The 11367-nt window shown below is 41.3% G+C and overlaps 1 long non-coding RNA gene across 1 annotated transcript; it reads right to left on the bottom strand.

The window, feature by feature from the left end:
• Positions 1 to 524: 524 nt before the first annotated feature.
• On the bottom strand, positions 525 to 9370 carry LOC146544207 (uncharacterized). Its single transcript, XR_014883336.1, has 3 exons — positions 8227 to 9370; positions 4469 to 4613; positions 525 to 3016 (listed from the first exon to the last, which is right to left on the bottom strand). It is a non-coding gene; the product is annotated as an uncharacterized LOC146544207 (long non-coding RNA).
• Positions 9371 to 11367: the final 1997 nt, after the last annotated feature.

Genomic DNA, 11367 nt, shown 5'->3' with positions numbered 1-11367 from the left:
ATAGAGTCAAATCAATGGTACTATTTTGCTTGCTTGTTCTTCTGTACTTGAGAAATAGCGGGGAAGCTTGACGTTGTCTGATGTCTGGAGATGTCTGTCATAAGCTGGGGAGGGATGGAACTTGTAGTCTTAACTCGGGTGACAAATAGAATTGAATCCATAACAAGAGGAGGAAATCCTTGTAGGTTTTTATTTCCAGACGTTCATTCAAACATTTGAGTTAAATGGTGTTAGCATAGAAAACAAAAAGAGCTTAAAATGGTCTAACCAAAATCACTCTTAATCAGGTTTTGTTTCCATGGCACCTTTGATGTCATAAGCCTAATAGCTCCCCAGTGATCCATAGAGTCTTCCAGGAAAAAAAAAAAATGGCTAGACAACCTGAATGCCAAATGTTGAACACATGCTTAAAAATATCCTTTCCGAAAAGTTTTCAGGCCTCCCTTCTCTTTTAAGAATTAAGGGAAACCAAAAATCAAACCAGGAATTCCCCACAAACACCCACCCACCCTGCGCATCGCCGGAAATCTGTGCACGGCAGTTTGAATGTATGGAGCCCTACAAATATAATATTAAACTGCAAAGGAAATGCATAAAAAGGCTGTTATAAAAATAGCTGTAAAACACTTTTTTTTTTTTTTTTTTTTCCATTCTACAGATGCAAAATTTCAAGAAACATCTTTCTGTCAAAACTGAAACAGATTGTGGTGTTCAGCAGCACATTTCTTTGCTAGGGAAACATTCTTGGTGCAGTGTTTTTGCTATTCGTCTCATGTTTTTTCCAAGGATTTTCTAATTAATCATGGTGCTGATGGATGATGGCTGTCCTACTATGGCTGCTATTAACACACACAAGTCTTGCCAGAGGTAAAGTAGATGTAATTTGCTTTTATTTAAAAGCTTTTGCTCAATGATGTTTTTACGGCCTGATCTGGCATTTGTGGTCAAGCAACATTCCCAGACCCTTCTGCCTTCAGGATCCTTATCCAATTCTGTAAGAGCTTTGCTTCTCTTCTGGTTTTCTGGTCACTGCTCACTGGCTGAGCAGAGATGTATTGCTCTGCCTGGTGCTTTTGGTATGGATAGCAGAGGGTGTGAAGCTTCAGAGGGCATGTGGAAAATTGCTGCTGGAGAACTTAAATGTCACGACTCATACTAAAAATAAAAGCAAAATCCTAATCCGGATTGGAATCTTTGTATCATTGGAGGTATTGAATGTAACGATATTGCTGTGTTTGTAGTGAAATACACAGCGAGAATCCACCAATTTGAATGGGAAAAAGAGCTTAAAAGTTCAGCTTCCTTCAAAATGGAAGTTTATAAAACACTGCTTAAAAGATGCCAAACATGTATGTCAAACAATACAGATATAAAATGTGATATGAACAACAAAAAATACGCTGCTTCAAAATAAAATCCAGCAATCAAATATCCTTTTGCTAGAATAGCAAAATGAATCAACGTTCTACCCTTCCCAGGGCTGAATTCCACAATGTATATGGAGTGAGTCTGGATGGCATCAAAGGAGCCAACATAGTAGCTAACTGTAATAAAAAACCTTTTTAGCAAAATAAATAAGCTTGTCATGTTGACATGCTTATCATATTTTTAAAAGGATATTATCTAATAAAATATCAAGTGTTGCTTAAAAAGTGTGTTACCTCTCTCTATAAAAAAGTATTTGCACTAAAATCACTATGCTAGTGAATTACTCTGAACTTTTCATGATTTAACAGTGTAACAGAGTTTGCTATGCCTTAAATCACCTGTCAGTGTCAGAATTTGGCTCTGTCACACTTTCTGCAAGAAGAAATATAGTGGCTGGTCTATTTTGGTTTGCAACAAGAAGTTAATAAATAAAAACACAGATTCCAAATTAAAATCAAAACTGTAGCAAAACAAGGCACATGTAATTCCAAGTGCAGTAAATACAGATTAGTTTTCTTTTTTTTGGGTTACTGGCTTGTTTGCCTGGCTTCTTTGTGAATGAGAAAATGAAACGTACTGTAATATATTAAAAATCAGGAAAAAGAATATTTTATTTTTATAATGCCTTATTCCCTAGTTGTCTTGTTTGTTTTGTATTTTGTGTGACGGGACCGATTCGTTTGAATATTTATATGCTATTAACTGTAATTCCTTTTTGTAACAAACATCAGAACTTTGATCTCTAGGAACTTTTCCAGGTCAAGTTTTCAGATGAAACACCCAGCCACCCATACACAGACCCGTCTACAAGTTTTAGTATGCTTCCATTTGTCCTCCTTTAAAACAAACATCTCCAGACAGAAGAGACTGACAGGCACACGAAAGACCACTTTACATCTACTTCTGCAGTCAGAGCAGATATACGAAGTGTAGTACAAACTGGAGGTAAGCCTTGGAACGGTGCTTCCCAGAGTACTGCTGGATATGAGAACATTCCTCAGTAATGAGTTCAGAAGAGAAGGATGGTGAAAAACAATATTAATCAGTGAGGCTGTTGTTGGGAACAATTGATAGCTGAGCTTGGTGGATGCTGGTTGCTGGTACGCTGACAGGCAGTGCTGGGTATGGCATCCACAGGTCAAAACCAAGCAGAGCACCCCCACCACTCAGCTCATATAAGTGCGTACACCATAGATCTTGTGCAGTTATAGTACCTGCCTTTTGTCTGGAAAATGAGTCGCTGATTAAAGACAGGGGCTGGGAACTGTAGGGATCCATGAATGGAGCAAGTGGGAACCACAGATTCTTCAGGATCTTTAAGAGCGTGTTGTTAGAATCACTGTTCACACCATACATGCACACACTGCCTTGTACTAACATTTAATTTTTTTTTGTGATTGGAAATTGAATGCAATCTTTTAAAAGAAAAACGTCTCTTACTAAAAGCTGTTAACTTTTCCATCCTGAGAATATTCTCCTCCTTCCCTCTTATTAGTCATAATTCCTTCTTCCTCAGATTTGTCTCTCTCACTCCCATGTTCTTTTCCTCTTATGACTAACAGGTTTCAGGAATGAACTTCAGACGAGTCTGAAAGAAAAAAAAATCTCTTCCGGGTTGGCTATTTTTCCATTAACTCTTACAATTATATACAGCAGGCAGTTCAGAAATATTGGTCATAAGAAACACACTGCTCCATCTCCACATTACCCTTTCAGCTGCAGCTCCAGGTAGCAATCAGTGTCAGCATAGCAGCAGACTACTAGAATATTGCTTTCCCTCAAATCCGCTCTTGAGCTGAACCATCCACTCTCTGTGTTCAAAGCCAATGGTGAGACTCCAATGCCTGTCCTCTCTTTGCTTCACACATGTAACAGCTCTTTTCTTTATCAGAGTGTGTTTCTTCTGAAGAGCAAAGCTCAGCCTACAGCCATAGGTTACCTTCCAAATAGCTCTCCCTGCTTTTACCCGCTCTCCTCCCTTTCCTCCCCTCCATCCAATCAGCAGAGTCATTCCAACATTAAAGATAAGCAGTTTTTTCAATCTCACTCAGCATTTCCATCCAAGTCAGTGAAACCATCTTGATTTCCTATCCTCTTTTTTTTTTTTTTTTTTAATTTTACCTTTAATCTACAGTTTGACCATAGTTCCCTCTTATGCATTTTGGGGATATGGTTTCTCTCAGGTATAGTTCTTCTGCCCTGAAGTTCAGTATAAGATCAAATATTCAGAGGTGCCAAGTAGCTCCCAATTACTCCAGATTTACCTCACGGTAATAGAGAAAAATCTGGACTCAAAATGGCAGGATTTACAGGCCTGTGATGTCTGTGTCACCAGTTTTATTGCTATTTGCATGTGCCATAGTTTCCCCGACAAAAAGCACGTGTCTCTGATTTAACAAACAGACTTTAACCTCAGAGTCAGCTTTTTATTCCATAGACTCATAAAATGTACCTAAGGAGAAAATAAGGGCCAGGGCTGACATAAAAGTGAGCTGAACTGAAGCAGCTTTAGACTCAGCAGTTCCTGACTATTTTGCTTTGCATAGGATTGTAAAACTCCCCAAGCTGGAAGAGATACATAGGTATCATTTTTTTTTTTTTTTTTGGATCTCTCCTTTGCAGATGATTGTGGCACAGCGAGAAGCAGGATGAAACTCAGAACACATTCATATTAATTGCTTATTTGGAAATTAAACACAAAGTATCTAGAAAACCAACAGAGTAGAAGATATTCAGGTCAGCACACCCTTCATCAAAGAGGTGCATACCAAGCACAGGGCAGATCCCACTGCAGCACCTCACTTCATTCAAAAAGTTCTTGTCTAAAGAGCAAGGAAGGATGATCTGTGATCCTTGGGCTGTGCTCCTGGTTCTGCACGAAATTCCTCCACACAAAGAAAAAAAAGAAAAACAAAAGTTTGGGGAGGAGATTTCCAGCAGGGTACGCCATGGATCCAGGAGCGTGGTGTGATTTATAGAAACCACTGCTCTGGCCAGGACACTGCTGCGTCTGCTGTTTCGAAAGCCCTGCTTTATTTACCTTCTGAGTATGAAGAATCTCTCCTCGTGTGCCTTCACTTACACTTGCTGCTTGGAACAGAATGGCTGGTTGGCTTCTGTGCAGAAAGGTTGGGAATGGCCATGAGCGTGAGGGGCAGCCTGCGGCTGTGAGATGGCCACTCCATCTGGTAAAAGAAGGAAAGAAAAATCACAGGGCAGTAGGCTGTGGCTGCTGCTTTTAAAGTTTCACTATATGCAGGATTTCAGCCACATTCTCCCCATTTTAATGGCCTTATGTAACAAAAATAATCTTTCACTTGTTCAGGCTACTTAAAGAGCTGCGGTGTATCTGCGCCGTGGTTTGTCCGTGCTACAAATTCTCCCTAAAATATGCTCAGAAGAGGGAATGTTTTTTCTCGTGATGGCTTTTGTGCTTGCTGCCTTTAGCTGTGCTCCGGGTGCCTCTCTGCAGAGAGGTCTCCGTTGCTCAAGAAGTAGCAGCTGAATGGCCAGCTTGCAATTCAGAGCGCTGAGGAAACCTATGCTCAGTAGCCTCAAGGTAAACTGAAGGCTGGCAGCAGCTGCTGAACAGCAAGATGAGACACCAGCCTGGCACGGGTGGGAAAAAGGGCAGCATGGACCTCTGCGACAGATCACTGTTAGTCACAGCTGAAGTCATTCCAGCTCACCAGTCACAGCCCCTTGGATCTCAGTTGTCGCTGAAACAACACACTTCTGCACTGTCTCAGCTGTACCTAGATAGCTATAAACACAAATTACGGCCCCTCTGCATCGCTGGCAAGGTGACATGAGGTCTACACTGAATAAACATTACTGAAAGTTTTTCAAAGGAGCAGGCTTTGGGATTTTTGACAATAGATAATCTCAATTAAATGTAGTTGCTTGTGGGTTTTTTTTTTAATTTATATCACGTCATTTTCTGCTGCGAGTGGGAAAGTGGTACACAAAACATGAGTAGGTCATAGAATAACAGTAGATCTGGTGGTATTACTTCTTTGGATTGGTGCCTAAGCAGTCTAAATCACATATACACATGTGGCATCACTAGATGCCAGATTACAGAAATGGAGAATTACATACGCCTTTTTAGTAATTAAAATTTCCTTTGTATTTGCTGTCTTTATTAGGAGTCCCTGAGCCCTCTTAATTCCCAGTGTTAGAATCCCTGCTGCCTATTTTTAATATTCTTGCAATTTAAATACATTTTTCACAGTGCTTTAAGACCGTATATGAATAATATCCAAATAAACACAAAACAGTGAATCATATAACTTTCAGATACTTTACATGCAAGTTCTACGAATTCAGGTCATGGAGTGTGGTGAATTTATGAAGATGCTATACTGGCTTCTAAGACCAATTAAACAAACAAAACAAAACAAAACAAAAAATGAAGGGGATTTCTTTAGCTGCTTTGCAACAGAAGAGAGTTTGCTTATTTCATTTGCATTTTGCTCACCGGTGGCTCCCATCTAGCTCCACTCAGCTGCCGGTCCTCATGAGCTAGACCTTGCCATTTGCATTTTAACACTGCCATAACGCTGTGGCTGTGGGAAGCAGCCAGAAGAGGCCATTTGTTTTAAAAGAGCAAAACTCCATATTGCCAGGGAGGGCTGGAACAACAGCATCCTGTTTGCTCTGCTGCGAACCGGTCCCTGCAAGCAGTGCTCATTTCCACCGCTGAAGGCAGGAGAAGGCCGTAAACAAAATGACTAATTGAAGGAGTGGGTGATGTGAATACCATCGTTCTTGGTATACATGTTTCTTACACCTTCTTGCTCTAAGACATCTCACTAAACTCTGTGCACCAGACTGGCCTTGCAGTCCTAAAGCAAGGCTGAGCTGTAGTGTCATTCTCAGTCCCAATTTTTGGGGCTCAGAGGTGACTGCGCTGAATGCTATATTTAATATAACTTCTGGATTTCAAACTGATGTAACAATAAAACCTCATAGTGTTATTGGAAGTTGGATGTCTGAATAGGCAAGAAAGGAGGAGGATCAAAAGAACTTTGTATAAATTGCTATTATGCGTCCAACTGTGGTTAACACTGAGTCTAAATTAGATGCCATTGCTAATTAATGCAAGCGAAAGGGTTTTACTGATTTTCAGTGCTTAATGTTTTGCTTGGAAGGTGCTTGAACTTTCTATCAGACCGACATGAATCCTGTCTTTGATCTGGACCTCCTTGCTAAAAAAGTCCAGTAGTTGCCATAACAAACCAATCTGACATTATCTCTGGGAAAAGGTCAGTGCTAGTTATCAATCATGGAGCTGTTTGTATTTGGCATACCAAAACTGAGAAGTGTCACATGAGGCAAGGTGCGACCTGAAACCTTTTGCCCCATGGTTTTAGGAGCAGATGCACTGCTAAGTCTTAGTTTGCAATTTGCCACGTGTCAGTGTGGGCTCCATAGTTTTTATCAGCTTCAACGTATTACAGACACTTTGTCACAATGAATGGGACATATGTGCAAATGGAGATATAACAACTTCATACTTTGCTCTTTCAGAAAGGTCCTGTTCTCAATGCTCAACTCTAAACTAGGGAAGAGTATTCCGTAGTGTATAGATTCCAGGAAACATGCTGGTGTATCTGCCTCAGCAAGGAGAACAAAACTTCAACTACTGGAACAGCATGTTCAAAAACAAAGGCACTACTGGTTGCAAGATGGATGAAAACAAAGGCATTTCAATTTATTGAAGAAATGTCCAGACGTATTTTCTTGTTTTCATCAAAACAAAGTGGTGGACCATATTTTTAAATAGTATGCAAATTTTAGTTAGCAACTGATTTTTTGTTTCCCAATAAGCAAACCTTTTTGTACCACCAGATAGCTGTGTTTCTTTTGGCTCACCAAAGAGCTAGAAGTGAGAGAAAACAATGTGTATGTGAGCACATTCTCTAGAGTGTCTACAGGCATAACGTCATCTTCCAAGCAGTTTTGCTGAGAAGGTGTCAGTGCTGTATATTTCCATAAAATTTTCAGTGATGGCATCTTCTACCCCCTAGATCAAGCCGCCGAGGGCCCCTTCCAACTGGCCTTGAACACCCCTGGGGGTGGAGCGTGCTCAACTCTGCTAGGCAATGCACCAAAACACCTGCACATATATATGGCTTTGTTTGCATACCATACAAATGCTTTGGGGTCAGGTGCAGGCTCTGAAAACAAAAGTGCTTTCCTGAATGTGATTTCTCTCAGGATTTCCTCCTCACCTGCACCTTTCTGCTCTCCTGCTTATATTCATTTAAATGACTGCTGAGACCAGCAGCCCTTTCGGGCTACCTATGCTCTGATTAAATTTAGGAGATACATTCTCACGACCCTCCAGCACTCAAGTGTAAATGGAAATACAAGCCCCCAATCCTAGAATCATAGAAAGGTAGAATGGCCTCAGGTTGAAAAGGACCTCAGATATCTAGTTTCAACCCCCCTGCCATGGGCAGGGTTGCCAATCACTAGACCAGGCTGCCCAGAGCCACATCCAGCCTTATCCAGGAGATTTCCATACAATAGCAAGCTGCCAGGCTTTGGTCACCTCCTGCTCATTAGAGCTGTGCCCAGCACAGAGCCAGCAGTGCCACCAAGTCCTCGGTGCCCACGGTTGTGGCTGGTGGAGGCTGAGGGGAGCAGAGCCCAGCTGCCCACCCAGTGCTGCTCAAAGCACCAACAGGGCTGTCACTGCAGAAACAAGCTGCACTGACCCAGGTCATCTGATGACTAGGCCATTAAGATGAACAGAAGCAAGTCTGTTTCCTACACAGACTGCATCATCACCTGCTTATTGAGGTTCAGCAGTGGCTTCCCACGTTGTAATCAAACAGGAAAGGTCAGACCTCTAGGGAGCATCTTCTGAACTGTGGTGCAGGAGGACGTCCTCCTCTAACCTGCAGCTGCAAAGCAGTGGCATGATTGCCTCCTTCCATCTTCTTTCCTCTCTTCACCTCCTGTATTTGTTGCCCAGGGAGTGCTGTGGAAGTGAATCTGCGCATTTAGAGATTGTGCTGCTCTGTTGGATGCTGTACACATCAGGCTTTCACTTCTTCAGATTTCTGTCCAAAGAATTTCCCTTATTTTCAAGTGTTTATCCCTCACTTGTCCCCGTGACATCTGACCAGACAACCCACAGTGCAAACCTGACCGCTGCAACATCTTCCCCTTCCCCAGTGTGGGGGCACAAACACATATACCTTCATTCAAGCTAATTTAACAACATAAAAGCAACGCACTCTACATACATGATCCAGAGTCATCATTTTCTAATGTCAAAGGTCACATGAAATACCTCTTATGTTGTATCAGTCTATTTCCTGGCATAGAGTTGTAATCTCCTAGAAGGCATAAATGTTTCAGTATTAGTACTAAGAAGCCACATGAGGGAGCATTTGGAGAATTGAAATGCTTTCCTTGCATCAGTGTAAATAAGTGAGGGAATCAAACTCGATCCCTCTGGGATACATATAGAATTCAGACAAATCTAGATGTTATTACCCATTTCTTGACTCTTGCAGGATTCGGAATTCAAAACTCCCACTGAAGACTGAAACAGACAGTTTCTTACTTCTGCCCAGGTGCACTTTGGCCAGCATACCTGGAAGTGAGGCTGGATGAGCGGGTTTACGCTTCAGCTCTGTGAATGTATGAGGTATTCTGCACAGGATATTTCAGGCTGACTGTGGCAGTGGTGCCAACTTTCCCAGGTTATCACCAGCCCCAGCAACAGTGCCAGTAGAAGGGAGCAGCAAGGCCCAGTATCTGCACTCTTCTGACCATGCACATTGCTCAGCCAAATCGTGACAACATGATTTACAGCTCATGTTTTTATATCTTACGCTTGACTAAAGAAAATAAACCATAAACCCCACAGGTACATAAAATGAAAGCAATCTCCATATTTTTGTAAGCTGACTCACTTTTTTTTTTTTTTTTTTTTTAATGTGTGATTTGGCAATACTGAAGCTAACCAAAACAGAAGATATAAATGTCAGCATGAACCACAATGGGAAGCAGGTATACATTTCTGCTCTGCACTGAAGTCTCAGTGAAAAATCAGCTTCAGCTTGGGCTGAATTCATGGACAGAGTCATCCCTAACAAAGACCAACATCCAGTGACTGTATCAAAAACATTTTTGGTGGAAGTGCTCAGCAGGTGTTGAGTGAATAAAAATTGAGCATTCTGCCTCCAAATGCCAAGATCTGTTTTAACCGTTGTCAATGAGAAAAACTCACATTAAATGTCATTTTGAAATCAATAGAAAAGCATTTCACCAAGACCCTAGCTTTTTCCTAATAACTGAGCCTCATTATTTACCTCTAAAATTAACTGAAGAACAAGTTATGAAGGAACTGTAGGAGAACTGAGTTGTAGCTGTGGCATTACAAGCACACATCACTCTGTACATTTGGCTGAGAAATTTGCAAATGCTTTTATTGGGCAGATGTTCCAGCAACACCTTCTCTTTTTTCCTGCAGACTACTTTACATACTCCAGCTGTTGCAGAAAGGTGGAAGAAAACCTAGGCTTTTACAGTGGCTATGCTTCCTCAGGCTTCATTGAGAAGGTCTGGGATGCTCTCTGCAGAACCAGTGGCAGAAGTTTTGAGCTGCATCAGCGCTGGAGGACAGCTGTCTCTGAGCTTCCAGGCTGCCTGCGGGGAAGCCCTGCAAATCACAGCATGGAATTTATCCATGTTTGAAATAATCCCTGTTTTCCAAAGGATTAAATTGAACCCAGATGGCTCCTGTGAGCTGGTTTACAGCTCAGTCCCTTGCACCATTGCATCCCTGCCACCAAGGGGGGAGCAAACTATGGCACTGGAGCAAGGGCAGGACATCCACAGGTCTGCTCTGCTTCTGGAACCAGAAACTGGGTGACTTATTGGTCTTGCTTGCATGAAATCATCTGACCATTCTTATTAAACCAAAGAAGGTCTGAAAGACTGGAGTTTGCCATTATCCTCATCTCTAGAGAACAATTCTTTGCAGCTCCAGTAAATAAGACTTAAAAGGTAAATGGCATTATAGTGTTAATTTCAAAGTGAATTATTCAAAAAGTGCTCCATATGTCAGCAAGCATCATTTTGTGAAACAATATTAATGTCTTCCTTAAATACAGTTCTCCCTTTCTAAAAGCTGTTTTATAGATCCAGGAAATATGTTTGGTATGAAGAAGTGCTTATTGTAAAGGATGTTTTAGCAGTTGTGTTCAATTAACGAGGAAGGCAGGATGTAGCCCTATATAAGAAACAGCATAATAGCAACAATTCCTTGGGGTATGGGAATCTTCACACTTTCAGTTACCGCACAGATATCTGCTCATTCAAGATACCAGGTCAGATTTGTTTCTTATTTTGTATTTCACATAAAAAAAAGGTAATACTTCCTTTTTGACAAAAGAATTGAGAAGCTAAAAAATAAACTGTTGCTTTTCAGCAGAGATGACTGAAAATCCTTTAGGAAATCCTTTAGGAAAGACCCCAAAACTTCCGCCATCATCGGAAACAAATAGAGAACTCACAATGCTGACAGCCACGCGATTCAATAACTGAGGGGCCAGACCACAAAACTGCATTTGATTCCACTGAATTAACCATCATCTCTCTTCAGACATTCCTCAAACTCAAAAGATAGCAAGAAGATATAAGAGCAGTGGAGGACCTCTCTAGATTTCTCCGTATTGACATGTTATTGGGCGCTGCCAAGCAAACAGACAAAGATTTAAGAGAGGACATACGTGCTTTGAAACTGTGAAGCAGAATGGGAGCACTCAGTAACTTGAGCAGCAGATCCATTTTTTCTGGATTTCTCCCGTTCAGTTTATGGGAACACAGCACCCGTTCTTTTACGTTCTGCATCCATCTCATGAACTCTGTGGGGCTGAGGATTAAAAGCAAGCACATGCAAATATTAAGAGGATT

Source organism: Meleagris gallopavo, chromosome 5, assembly GCF_905368555.1.
Source record: "Meleagris gallopavo chromosome 5, MGAL_WU_HG_1.1, whole genome shotgun sequence".
NCBI classification, from domain to species: domain Eukaryota; kingdom Metazoa; phylum Chordata; class Aves; order Galliformes; family Phasianidae; genus Meleagris; species Meleagris gallopavo.
The sequence above is the reverse complement of the archived record's forward strand: the minus strand, read 5'-3'. Positions and strand labels throughout refer to the sequence as shown.